The sequence below is a fragment of the Giraffa tippelskirchi genome, chromosome 13, assembly GCF_054371585.1.
Source record: "Giraffa tippelskirchi isolate mGirTip1 chromosome 13, T2T-mGirTip1v1.2.pri, whole genome shotgun sequence".
NCBI classification, from domain to species: Eukaryota; Metazoa; Chordata; class Mammalia; order Artiodactyla; family Giraffidae; genus Giraffa; species Giraffa tippelskirchi.
In genome coordinates, this window is record NC_137287.1 from 2,090,675 (window position 1) to 2,103,849 (window position 13,175).

The 13,175-nt window shown below is 45.5% G+C and overlaps 1 protein-coding gene across 1 annotated transcript in view; it reads left to right on the plus strand.

Annotated features, from left to right (window-relative positions):
* Positions 1–774: 774 nt before the first annotated feature.
* The window catches only part of SDK1 (sidekick cell adhesion molecule 1), an 840,913-nt gene continuing 828,512 nt past the window's right edge, over positions 775–13,175 (plus strand). The window contains exon 1 of the mRNA XM_081552683.1: positions 775–882. The gene's annotated coding sequence lies outside the window, so the exon portion shown is untranslated. The remainder of the gene's footprint in view (positions 883–13,175) is intronic.

Below are 13,175 nucleotides of genomic sequence, written 5' to 3' on the forward strand. Positions count from 1 at the left end.
GCACGTGAAAGCCCACCTGCGCGCGAGTGCGCCGGGGCCGGGCGAGGCCGGACCGCCCCCGCGGGAGCCGCCCGGGTCGCGCGTGCAGAGCCGGCGCCGGCCTGCAGTGCCCACCGCGCGTCCCTAGGGGGCGCAGCCGGCGCGGGAAGCCGCCCGAGTGGAGCCCCGGGGCCCGGCGCGAAATTCCAGGCGGGCGGGCGCGGCGAGTTTGAAAGCAAGCGAGGGCGTGGGGGCGGGACGCGGGGGGCCGCGAGCCGCCTCCCCTCGGCCAATCAGCGGCGGCGGCGGGCGCGGGCGGGCGGCGCGTGCGGCCGGGCTGTGAATGGGGCGCGGCGGCGGCGGCGGGCGAGCGAGCGGCGGCGCGCGGGCGGGCGCACTTTCTCCTCAGCGCCGGGCGGGGGCGGCGGCGTCTCCTCAGCGCCCGCCGGACCCTCGTAGAGACGCGGCGCGGCCCGGGCGCTCCGGCCGCGGAGCCGGCGTGACAGGCGTCTCCTCGCGGACAACTTCTCCCCCGCCGCGCCCCTCGGCGCCCGGCGCCCCTCAGCACTTGGTCGCCTGTCTCGGAGGCCCCCGCCCGCCGTCCCGCTCTCGGGGCCCGAGGCCGGGGCCGGGGGCGGCGGCGGCTCCTCGGCATGGCCCGGGGCGCCCGGCTGGCGGCCGGCGGCGGCGGCGGCGGCGGCTTGGCGGGCCCGGGGCGGCCCCGGGGGTCCCGGCCCGGCCCCGAGCGGCGGCCCCGTGGAGCCCGCGCAGCGCCCGGGAGCCCCGGCGGGGACGCGGGGGAGCGCGGCGGGCGGCCGGCGACAAAGTTGAGCGCGGGCCGGAGGCGCGGGTGGTGGGCGCTCGCGGCGCTGCAGCTGCACTTGCTTCGGGCGCTGGCTCAAGGTAAGCGCGGCGCGGACGCGGGCCGGGAGCGGGGAGGCGCCCCGAGGGCCGCTCGCCGAGCCTCCAAGTTGGGAGCCCTTCGCCTCTCAGCGCGCCGGGCGGCGCCGGCCTCTCGTCAGGGGCCGAGGCGCCGGCCACCTGGAGCCGCTGCGCCCCCCCAGGCCCCGCCGCCCCTCAGGTCCGGCGCCCGAGCCCAGGGGGAGCCCGGCGGCTGGCGGAGCAGAACTTCGGGTGCCCGCGGCCTCGCCCTCGGCCCCGCGCCGCCCCCACCCTCCCCTGTGGCCCCCGGAGACCGCGCTGGTCTGACGAGGTGCTGCCCCTCTGCCGGCGCCAAGTGACCGCTTGAACGGGGAGGTGGCGTCTCTCCCGAGCCGAGCCTGGCCCCCGAAACATGGGTTCTTTCCAAGACCCGGAACGCCCCCCCCCCAACCCACCCCCGGCCCCCCGAGCATCCCTGCTCGCTGAAGTTTGCAGGTCTGGGGAGGATGAAGGTGGAAGTGGAAGTACCTGGCTGCACGCGCCCTCTCGGTGCGGGCTTTCATGGGGCTGCGGGCGGCTCCAGGGGCTTGGCTTCGGTGGTCCTCGGCGTCGCGGGAGGCAGGTGGACGGCAGATGCGAGCACTGAACTTAAATTAGCCGTGTTCGGTGTCCAGAGAAGGTGATGTGTGTAGCGACGGATGATGGTTTAAATGGAATCGCATCTCAAAGGTCTGATCTCAAAACTATCATCCGATCGTGGAACAGCAGATAACTCATCCTTCTCCTGTGAATGTTCACCTGATTGATCCGCACTGAGGTCCTCCCCGCCCTCTCCCCAAGGCTTTCCTAAATGCCCGCTCTCGTGTTTTGCTACATGGAAACAAATTGCCATATTTCTGGTTAATTTAACTCTCCTCCATTACTTGGAAAATATTCGTTTCGCTTGTTTGTGCTTTTTTGCTTAATGACTGACTTTGGTAGAAGAGCATTTATTAAGTCGTTTTGTAAAATGGGATCTGGAGATTGCCAGAGAAGCCAGGTTCAAATGAGGAAATCTGAATCAGTTAGGGATGACCTTTAAGATAGAAAGGGTGTTTATTAAGTTTTCCTTTTTTGTTTTTTCCCCCCGAAACAGTGACTTGCACTTTACAGTAAGCTCTGAACCTTAATCCATGTAAAGATTTGTGTACAAGTTCAGAGTGGAAAAATCTGGCTTTGTTTTGAAATATATATATTTCAAGTTTTTATCGGTTTGAAGGCTGTCAGTGTGTTGCTTTTTACAACTGTAATGTTAGTGAAATTAACTTAAAACAAGTACTAAGACAAACTTTGTTAGGGAGGAGTATTTTATTCCTCATTGCCAGTAAAAAAGGGGGGGTACCTATTTTACATTTTACATTTACATGGTTTATAAAGTGTACAGATCTTTTATTTCAAATAGGTTGTCACAAATTTTAAATTCATTGACAGGTTTCTGTTCTCTGTGCTCTGTGAAATGTGTAATATATCCATCATTTTTTTATATCATATTGAAAATTCATATTACAGGGGAGATGTCACCATTTGACAAAAGCTCATGTATCTTGAAAATGAAAATTCTGGGGCTGCTATAGATTTTTGATGGAATGATGAGTTGGCCATATGCATGGCGAATGTATTCTCTTGAATCTTATCAGATAAAATGTAACATTGTAAATGGAACACTTACCACTAGGTTAGAACCTGCCAAAAGTACTATATTACTATGTAGCTAGGTGAAGCAATTCCTAATTTCTCTTTAACTGTTTCCTTCTAATGGCCTTTCATGTGGCTAGGCTTGGTCATGATACCTTGGGAGAAAATAAGGGCATATGGACTAGTAAAAGTTACATAGTTTCACAACCCAAGTTTTAAGCAGACTGTGTAATTGACGGTGAAGTGAAACATCAAGTTCAGGTCTTCTAAATGGAACTTTTTAGTAGTCCTGGAGTTTCTTTCTACTCAGTAATGATAATTTGAATTACATAGTCTGTTTACTGGTGGGCTTTTGGGACTTTTCTCCATTGCTAAAGAGCCAAGTCTTTTTAGTTGTACAAGGCAGGTGGCAATGCATGCTTTCCATATGTTGTCCACTAGGGAGCCACGCTTGAGTGTTGAAGAAGGTTGCTTTCTGGGGCAGAAGATGGCAGGGTCGTATGTGTCATTTGTGTGAAGTCTCTGGTGTCTTAGCTTTCCTGCTGGACCATTTCAGGCTTACTGATTCTGATAATGCTCAGTACAGCTTTGTGTTAAGGTTGTGTTCATCGAGTGGAGAAGGGTAGGAATGCACTTCTCAGTTACTGCTTGGGGTGGTTCACAGTTCTTAGGTTCTCCTTTGGAGTTATTTTCAGCCCCTTGGATTCATGGTTCTCCAGCTGTGGTGTGTATCAGAATTACTTGGGGAATTGGGTGAACCTAGAGAGGGCCAGCTCTTTTTGTTCTTCAGTGAGTCACATTGAAGTGGCGGACTTGCTTCCAGGTGTCCCTGATGATACACATCAGAGTTTGAGAACCACTATCTTGGCTTGCTTAGTTTTTCCTCATCCCATCACCTGTTGATTCCTCGTGTTTCTCAAATGTGTTTGCATGTCCAAATCACCTGCGAGCTCTAAACAATACGGAAGGCTGACTCTCATTCTCAGAATTTGTTTTAATTGACTTTTGGTTTGACGTGAGCATCGGGAGATTTAAAAACTCAAGTGGTTCCAGTGCTCAGTCAAGTTTGAGAACCATTGCTGTATTATTATTATTTTTTTTAAATCTACGACTGCTTGATTTTTCCTTTAACCTTGTTTCTGGCTGGTCTTGTGGTTCTGTAGACTGTGCACCCTTTGCTGGACCACCCACAACTCCAGTGAGCTTTTCACACTTTTAGCTGATTTTCACTTGTTACATGTTCATCATCTCAAAACTTTGAAATTTCTTCCAGACTTAATTAGCTTTTGAGTCACTCATTCTATTTATTCCTACCGACATTGTCAAGTTCCTGCTTTGTGCTAGTCTGGGGTTTGCATCAGAATCACCAGTGCAATTTAAAAATACCCTGGTCTCTCTGGGCTCTACCTCCAACCTGGAGGGAGAATGTGTGCGTTTAAAAACTCCGCAGGTGATTTCTTGTGTCTTTGTGTTATGGTTTTATCCTTGTAGGCCAGTCTCATAATCATATCCAGTTCTCTGTCATCCTTACCCTGACTTGCTGTGACCTGGCCTCCTACGTGGATCCCTTTTCTTGGGCAAATCTCAGCCTTGAGTAAGGTCTACTCTGCCCCTGGCTTGCCGAAGATATCGCAAAACAGAGCTGATTTGGTTCAATACAAATCTACTTTCATTTGGGCCCTCCTTGCTTCCCATCCTCTCAGAGTGGTTTGTTTCCCCTGTTCCTCTTACTCCTATACCCACTTCTCCTCACATCTTTGTAATTTGAGTCTCAAGTGGAACTTGATTGAGTTCCAGGCTACTAGCTTCACCAGATGGAGAAGGCAATGGCACCCCACTCCAGTACTCTTGCCTGGAAAATCCCATGGGCAGAGGAGCCTGGTGGGCTGCAGTCCATGGGGTCTCTAAGAGTTGGACACGACTGAGCGACTTTACTTTGCCTTTTCACTTTCATGCATTGGAGAAGGAAATGGCAACCCACTCCAGTGTTCTTGCCTGGAGAATCCCAGGGATGGGGGAGCCTGGTGGGCTGCCGTCTGTGGGGTCGCACAGAGTCGGACACGACTGAAGCGACTTAGCAGCAGCAGCAGAGAGTCTTCATGGTGCCACACTTAGTAGCGTTCAGGTACATCTTATTAGCCATGGCATGTTTAACAGATGGCAACTGGCCACTTGGTTGGTAGCCATCCTGTAAATCTAATAATAAGTGATTATCACCTTCTGTGCAGCCTATGTATGGCCACCTGTACCTCACCCTTCCTGAGCCCTTATTATGTGCCAGGCACTATGTGCTTTACAGGTAGGCTCACTTACTCTTCACAACAACCCCAGAGAGTCAGGTAGCATTTTGTACTCATTTTGCTTATGAGGAAACTGAGGTACTGAGCTATTAACTAATTTGCTTAGGGTCTCAGGGCTAGGGTAGAACCAGATTGGAAGGCAGACTGCCTGATCCACGGTTTCTGTGCATAACCGACTGGGCATAACTGGACTGGGGTGTCTCCTGTGCAGCCCGTGGCTTTATGGGGGAGGGGGCCGGAGGGGAGAGCCGTCTGATCAATACCAGAGGGAAGATGGCGGCTGATGTTTTCCAAACACTGTACTGAGTTACGTGACCTCAAGGGTCAGGTTACCTTATTTACTGTTACCATAGAACAATAAAAACTACATTAAACAATCTGGGAAATAGAGAAGAATATGCATAACCCTCTGCGTGTACCTGTCCCTCTTCTATAGTAAAATGACTTGCCGTTTTGCCTTTTCTTTTTGAAGATTTTTTTTTCTCATAATGTAAATGCCAAATTACAATTGAGAATGGGATTGTGGCAGTCTGTTGACAGATTTGAACCCCCGAAAATTGAGCACACTAACCGTTTCTTTGAAGGACACTTGGAAAATGTTCACTCAAGTACATGTATTTAAGTTCCTCAAATGGAAATAGAGAGGTGGGGTTTGTGAGGTCCTGATCTTTTGTTAGCAAGCATTTTATCTAACCCCAGTCCAGTTTAGCTACATGTTGGGATTATGTCTAACCAGAAAGTTTCTTGTGTCACCAAATATTGGAGTAAAACAAAGTCACTCTGGAAAGCTAAGTGGGTGATGAAGTGGAATCAGACAGGATATTGTAGTTTAGTCCTACCTGTGAGTGTGTGCTCAGTCACATCCGACTTTTTGAGACTCCATGGACTATAGCCCACTAGGTTCCTCTGTCCATGGGATTCTCCACGCAAGAATATTGGAGTCAGTTGCCATTGGCTTCTCCAGGGGATCTGCCCGACCCAGAGATCAAACCTGCATCTCCTGCACTGGCAGGAGGATTCTTTACCACCAGGGCCACCTGGGAAGCCCTCTAAATTCTACCTACTAGTTGCCTTCATATTCTGTCCATCCTGAGTCCTCGTGTCGTTTCGTTGGGGGAACTTGGCGGGGGGAGGGAGTGCCTTCTCTCAGGTGTCCCTGAGGTCAGAGACCAGCCATGTCTGCTGAGTACATCTAGAGACGGATACAGAGTGAAAGCTCAGAAACTGGGTTTTGACCAGGTCATGACTTAAACTTCTGTAAGAAGGAAGGAAAGCAGTAGTTCTGAAAGTAGACTCTTTAAGTCCAAACCCATGAAAGCTGAGTAAGGGGAGGATGGGCAATGAAAATCAGGTTGAAAGTTATAGTACAAAGAGGAGTTAAAGTACAATTATCTAAAAAAAAAAAAAAAAAGTAAAGATGTAGGGGTAAGTTTTATGATCTGGCTAAGACTTAGGGTAAGCTATCACTCAAGCTATCACTGTTTTTTACCTAATGTAACTGGACATTTTAATACATATACAATCCCTTTCATTCTAATTAGTAATTTGACTTCCTCATTTCCATAAGGTATTTTCTTAAAATTTACCCTCAGTTCGTAAATCTTTTAATCAAACAGAGCTTTTATTTTTTTATTTTAAAATATTATTTTAAAAATTATTTTAATTAAATTTAAATTAAATACAAAATTTTATTTAAAAAATAAAATAATCTCATTTAATATAAATGTTTGTACCGTATTTTGTCACATGGGACTGCAGCGATGGCATCTCATGTCATTCTTTTGTAGTAGTGCATAGAAATCAGCCTTATGTTCTTTTAATGATTCCCTGAAATAGAAAAGTCTCTCACAGTGTGATAAATACCACCTGCCAGTTATTGATCCCATACCTGAGACCTGTTCTGGAGAAATACGTTACTAACCTTACAGCTTCGCTACTTGGATACCAGTCTTACCATATCCGAATACAGAGGTAAAGGTGTGTGGGAGCAGTGCTTCAGGAAGTGCTTGTTTGCACATTTGCTCTTCTGACGTTGAGGTGGTCTCACCCCTGACAGGCCGCTCTGAAGACAGACTTATTGCCTTGGTCTGGCTTCAGGCTCCCTGACCCCAGGATCTCCTGTGAGTATTGTGGGAATGAGAACATTTTATAAAGCTTTCCTAGAAGAAAGGATATGGTGAATGCAAAAGACATTGGGATAAGGGTTAGTAGACTGGTTTTTATTTCCTTCTATAACTAACTTGCCATATTAGCAGGTATGTTAGCGTCCGAGTTGATTTTTTCTCACCTGTAAAAGTTGGAGGTTAAACTACATCTTCAGAATTGTTCTGCCGTGATTTTTTGATCTGTATTTTGTCACATCTTTTCTGCCCTTTACCAAGCTTCTGTGTCTTCTATCTGGGGATTCTATAACTCCATATATCTTAGCTCTTAGAACCTAATTCTCTTCATTTTGCTTTTGCTGTGGTGTTTACAATGTGAAGACAACTAAGATGCAATATAATATTTCTCCTTAGGTGCTGCCATCTTACACATGATATATTTACTCTCGCCTGAAAGTAGTTCATACTGAAAATTTTAGGTTCTCTAAAATGAATTAGTGCCGCAATTTATCAATGTAGACCTGAAGTTTGGAGGAATAAATTTCTTTAAAATGTGAGATGCCTATGTATTTAAATGGCTAGAAGAAAAAAGGGCAAGACTAATCGAAATCTAGGAGGTAATTAATGCAGTGAGAAAATTTAAAAGAGATGAAATAGTGATATGAGGATGTTTATGTTTACTGGACAGTGACCATCAGTAATTGAAGAGATTAGTAGATGCTGTCTGTTTCTGGGTGCAACCTAGTGCTGTGTTGGTTGTCTTCATTAGAGACTTTGAGTAAATCAAATAGTTCTCAAAATTCACAATAATTATTTTTCACTTTAACAGGCTTAGCTGACATGCTGTTGGTATACAGACAATGTCTAGTGAAGATAACAGCTATCAATTAAATCTGGTTTCTTAATAATGAATGTCAGTCAGATAAATCTTCTAATGTACTGATATTTGGAGATTAGCTTGTTGAACATGGGCCAAGTCTGTAGTTTCTGCAGTGTTTTTGGGATGTGTGTGTGTGTGTGTGTGTGTGTGTGTGTGTGTCTGTAACTTTGGGGATGTGGGCTTTGGAGAATGGGCTAGACTCCTGGGCCCGTATTATCATCTAGATAAGTTTAGCCTTTGATGTAGTGTTTTGTTGCCTTTTCTCTCTTCTAGAACTCTCTTCTGTATTCTAGACATGATTCTTTATTGTGAGAGGCTTGGAAGCTCTCAACTATATAAGCTTGATTTTTATGAAGATGACTGATCTTTCCAAGAGAAAGAATATAGGAAGGTAACTAAAGAATGACCGTGGCAACTGGAAGAGGAATGTGGCTACTCGGGGTGCTGTTAGTTACCTTTATTAAGGATTTCACCGACCTACGCAGGCTGGTTGAGAAAGTTAGATTTTGGGTGAGGAAAGATAGCATAGCTTATATCACATGGGGATAACCTGTTCCTTTGTTACATCCACAGGTATCTGTGGGTTTTTCTCTTTAGTGTGAGCCTTAATTTTGTGTATATTTGTGGCTGAAGGTCAGTTCTATCTCACCTTCCCTCTAGGTTGTAAATGTGATGCAAAAAGAATAGGAGGTTTTGATTTTGTGGACCAAGCCCTCTGTACAATGAGCGTCAGTGTTGATTTAATACATGAACCACCAGATGGCAACAGGAAAAGTATTTATATAGGATGTAATCTCTAGTTTGTGTAGCTATTTTTTCCCCTCCCTTCCATGGTACACTGCTTTTCAGCACTTCATGGAATATATAAAATTCTCGGCTATGAGCAAGGTGAATTCGTAATACCTTACAATGCAAATCACAACCAGGAAATAAAGTAGTGGTAAAGTATTACTTGGGGTAAAAAAGACATTTTATTTACATGAGTGCATGTATAAACTGTTCCCAGAGGGAGTGGGTTTCCAAGGATGCAACTTTATGATTTATATTATTGTACAGTTATGCTTTTTCTACTAATTTTTTTATTCAGTGTTTAGCTCTACAGTAATCTATGATGATTTGCAGAACATAAAAGAAAACATGGCTCTTAGCCTCCAGCATTTTATGTAACACGTTTAAAAGGAGGAGATACATGAGTTAACAAACAGTGTGTGTGTTTATGTATTTTCTGGCCAAAGCTATTTTCACTTTATGTGGAATTTGTTTTATTTTTGCTGTGTAGGTGTGTCCCCCTTTTCTAAGTGTGTCTTCTTGGCTTTTCTAAGTTTTTTTTTTTTCCTTAGCTAAGACTCTCTCCTGGTTGAAAACTAGAAACTCAGTCTGAATGACTTAAGGAAAAATGATTTTATTGAAGACATCTTGGGGTATCAGTGTTACAAGAAGAATATTTTGAAACTTGGCAAATTTAGGATTCAGCTCCATCTCTGGGATCAGCTCAGTCCAGTTGCTCAGTCGTGTCCAACTCTTTGTGACCCCATTGACTGCAGCATGCCAGGCTTCCCTGTCTGTCACTGACTCCAGGAGGCTACTCAAACTCATGTCTGTCATGTCAGTGATGCCATCCAACCACCTCATCCTCTGTTGTCCCCTTCTCCTCCCACCTTCAATCTTTCCCAGCATCAGTGTCTTTTCAAATGAGTCACTTCTTTGCCTCAGGTGGCCAAAATATTGGAGTCTCAGCTTCAGCATCAGTCCTTTCAATGAATATTCAGGACTGATTTTCTTTAGGATTGACTGGTTGGATCTCTTTGCAGTCCAAGGGGCTCTCAAAAGTCTTCTCCAATGCTACAGTTCAACGGCATCAATTCTTCTGCACTCAGCTTTCTTTATAATCCAACTCTCACATCCATGACTACTGGAAAAACCGTAGCTTTGACTAGACGAACCTTTGTTGGTCATGTAATGTCTCTGCTTTTTAATATGCTGTCTAGGTTGGTCATAGCTTTTCTTCCAAGGAGCAAGCATCTTTTAATTTCATGGCTGCAGTCACCATCTGCAGCGATTTTGGAGCCCCAAAAATAGTCTCTCACTGTTTCCGTTGTTTCCCCATCTATTTGCCGTGAAGTGATGGGACCAGATGCCATGATCTTAGTTTTCTGAATGTTGAGTTTTAAGCCAACTTTTTCACTCTCCTCTTTCACTTTCATCAAGAGGTTCTTCAGTTCTTTGCTTTCTGCCTGAAGGGTGGTGTCATCTGCATATCTGAGGTTGTTGATATTTCTCCTGGCAATCTTGATTCCAGCTTGTGCTTCATCCAGCCCGGCATTTTGCATGATATACTCTGCATATAAGTTAAATAAACACGGTGACAGTATACAGCCTTGACATATTCCTTTCCCGATTTGGAACCAGTCTGTTGTTCCGTGTCCAGTTCTAACTGTTGCTTCTTGACCTGCATACAGATTTCTCAGGAGGCAGGTCAAGTGGTCTGGTATTCTTATCTCTTTAAGAATTTTCCACAGTTCGTTGTGATCCATACAGTCAAAGGCTTTGGCGTAGTCAGTAAAGCAAAAGTAGATGTTTTTCTGGAACTCTCTTGTTTTTTCAATGATCCAGCAGATGTTGGCAGTTTGATCTCTGGTTGCTCTGCCTTCTCTAAATCCAGCTTGAACATCTGGAATTTCAATGGAGCCAAAAATTCAAAACCTCTCAGGTACTGCCCTCTTTGTCACCCTCTCTGTCTGCTTCTGTTCCTGTCTGTGTTGGGGTCCCCCTGACGCTCACTGAAACGGCCTTTCTCTTTGTGACTAAAATGGGCTGTCACCAGTCTCTGCATTCTTATGGCTTCAGACTCTGAAATAAAGATTGACTTAAAGCTTTGGTTGTGAAATTTGTGAAATAGTCAGATTTGTATTTTAAAAGCATTATCTTGAGAAGAAAAAAGCACTTTGATTGTAAAATTGAGAATGGGTTGGGAGAAACCAGAATGCCTGTAGACAAGTTAGATTGTGTCACCTGTTGATGTGAGAGAAAGTCATAGCTCAGGCTAGGATGGTAGAGTTGGAGATGAGAAAGGAGGATGGATGGGTTGAGAGAGAAATAGGGGACAAAAGATGGACAGGGCTTGGCAATAGGTTGGATACAGAAGCTGAGTGAGAATGTCAGGGAGTAGCGTCCGACTTTCTGACTTGCATGACTGGTTGATTAGGGGAGTCAGTCACTGAGGTTAGACCACCTTAGTTTGGGTGGGATGATTACGATTTTCAGTGTATTAATGTGAGGTACCTTTGAAGCATCCAGACAGACTTGTCAAGAAGATGTTTGGATGTTGATTTTGCAGTTAGAGGATAGCTCTGGGCTTTTGATATAAATACTTGTGGAGATAATATAGCCTGTTTAAGAGGATAGACTTGGCATAAAATAAAATTGACCCATAAAAGCTAGCTGTGCTTCCTTGGGTTGGGTACTTAATCTTCTTTCGGCATTATTTCTCATCCCTTAAGTATAAGTGTACAATGTACCTTCCTAATTGTACCTACTTCATATAGCTATTGTGAGGATCAGTTGATATGATCACAGATAAGGAAGGTATTTAGCACCTTGCCAAGTACATAGTATGTCTCCAGTACGTGTTAGGTGGTGGTATGGTTGTTTACACTTTTGTGAATAGGAATCATGCCTCATTCATTTTGTCTATTCCCATAGTTCTGAAGTGTTAGTCACTCAGTCATGTCAGACTGTTTGTGACCCCATGGACTGTAGCCTGCCAGGCTCCTCTGTCTATGGGGATTCTCCGGACAAGAATACAGGGGCGGGTTGCCATTTCCTTCTTCAGGGGGCTCTTCCTGAGCCAGTGATCAAACCTGGGTCTCCTGTACTGAGAGAGACATCAGGGAAGTAACAAGCCACTAGGACAGGATGGGGATTGTGAACAGTTGTCGTGACTAGAGTGTAGTCATGTTAGTGAGGCAGTGACTTACTGGTTAAACTGAAGGAGGAAGAGAGGGATTGAGGAGAGTGAGTTTAATATGAGGACTGAGAAAAGGTCGTTGGATTTGTTGATAAAGTGGTAAATGTTGATTCTTTTTAGTATAATTTCACTAGAGTTGTAGGACTGTAAAGCAGATTGAAGTTGATTACAGAATGAATGGGCAGTGAGAAAATGGAGTCAACAGGTGTTTTTCTCATACTGTTAAAACTGTCAAGCAAGCCAAGAACTACAAAGGCATTTGAAGTGTATAGTGACAATGCCTTGGGAATATTTATTTTTTCCAATTTAAAAACTGTCGTCAAGGCTGAAAATAATTGTGGGCTGTTGTCATCTGGCAAAATTGTAAGTAATCATCACAATTCTCTGAAGTGATCATTTCACAGTTTCATATTTTGTGACTCCTGGAGGCTTCTAGCAGCATTGCTACTGGAGCTGATATAGAAGACTTCCACTCCCACCCTGGTGTAAACACATCGAACCTGTGGACAAAAGAGAACAAGGACAAGTAGAAGCATTCCTGAGCCTGGTGAAGCAGGAATCCCAAAGGTCAGAGCCAGGGTATACTTGGGAGCTCAAGGCCTGTGGCAGTTTTAGATCTGGGTATAGGACCCGAGGGTCTCATGAAGGAGCAGGAGACACGGTCTTAGGTCTGCTAGAGAAGGAAGGCAGAGTTGGGGTCCCCAGTGTAAGACCCTGTGGGGCATCCCGTCTGTGAAAAGAAGACAAGAAAGGTCTCGCCCAGTAGACTGAGGGAGCACAAAGAAATGAGCTGTCCTCAGGAGTAAAAAGAGAAAGTCCATACCTCACATTGGGGGTAGGTGGAAATTTGACATTTCTTACAGTGTAACCAACCATCAAGCTAAGAAATTAGCACAAAATCTGGTCCAGAACTGTGGGAGTCCTCAGAAATAAGTGTAAATTGTCCTGCAGAGCAGAGGAACAACCTGGGACTCAATAGAAGAAACCACTCATGCTAAGGATGAACTTGAAATAAAACAAGCCAGTCACACAAGGAAGTGAATCATTACGAAGGCACTTTGGCAGATGTTGTAAATAGGAGAAAGATGCTCCTGGGACGTGGGACAGAAATCACTTGGGTAAAATTATTAGCGATAATAAGACTGCAGTGAAAGAGCATCACAGATTGGGAAGAGAACACGTAGATTTGGAAAGGAGCCAAGTAGAATTTCTAGAAACCTCAGGTAACCTCAGTGCACAGGTTAGACAGCTGAGTGCATATCAATGAAGGGAAAACTGTTCATCTTTGAGGTGTTCTGAAGAAATTGCTTGGGAGAGAGACAGAGTGGAAAATGAGTGGTTAAAGACTTATGAAATTCAGTACAAGAAAGTTCACTGTTACCTTCTGTGAG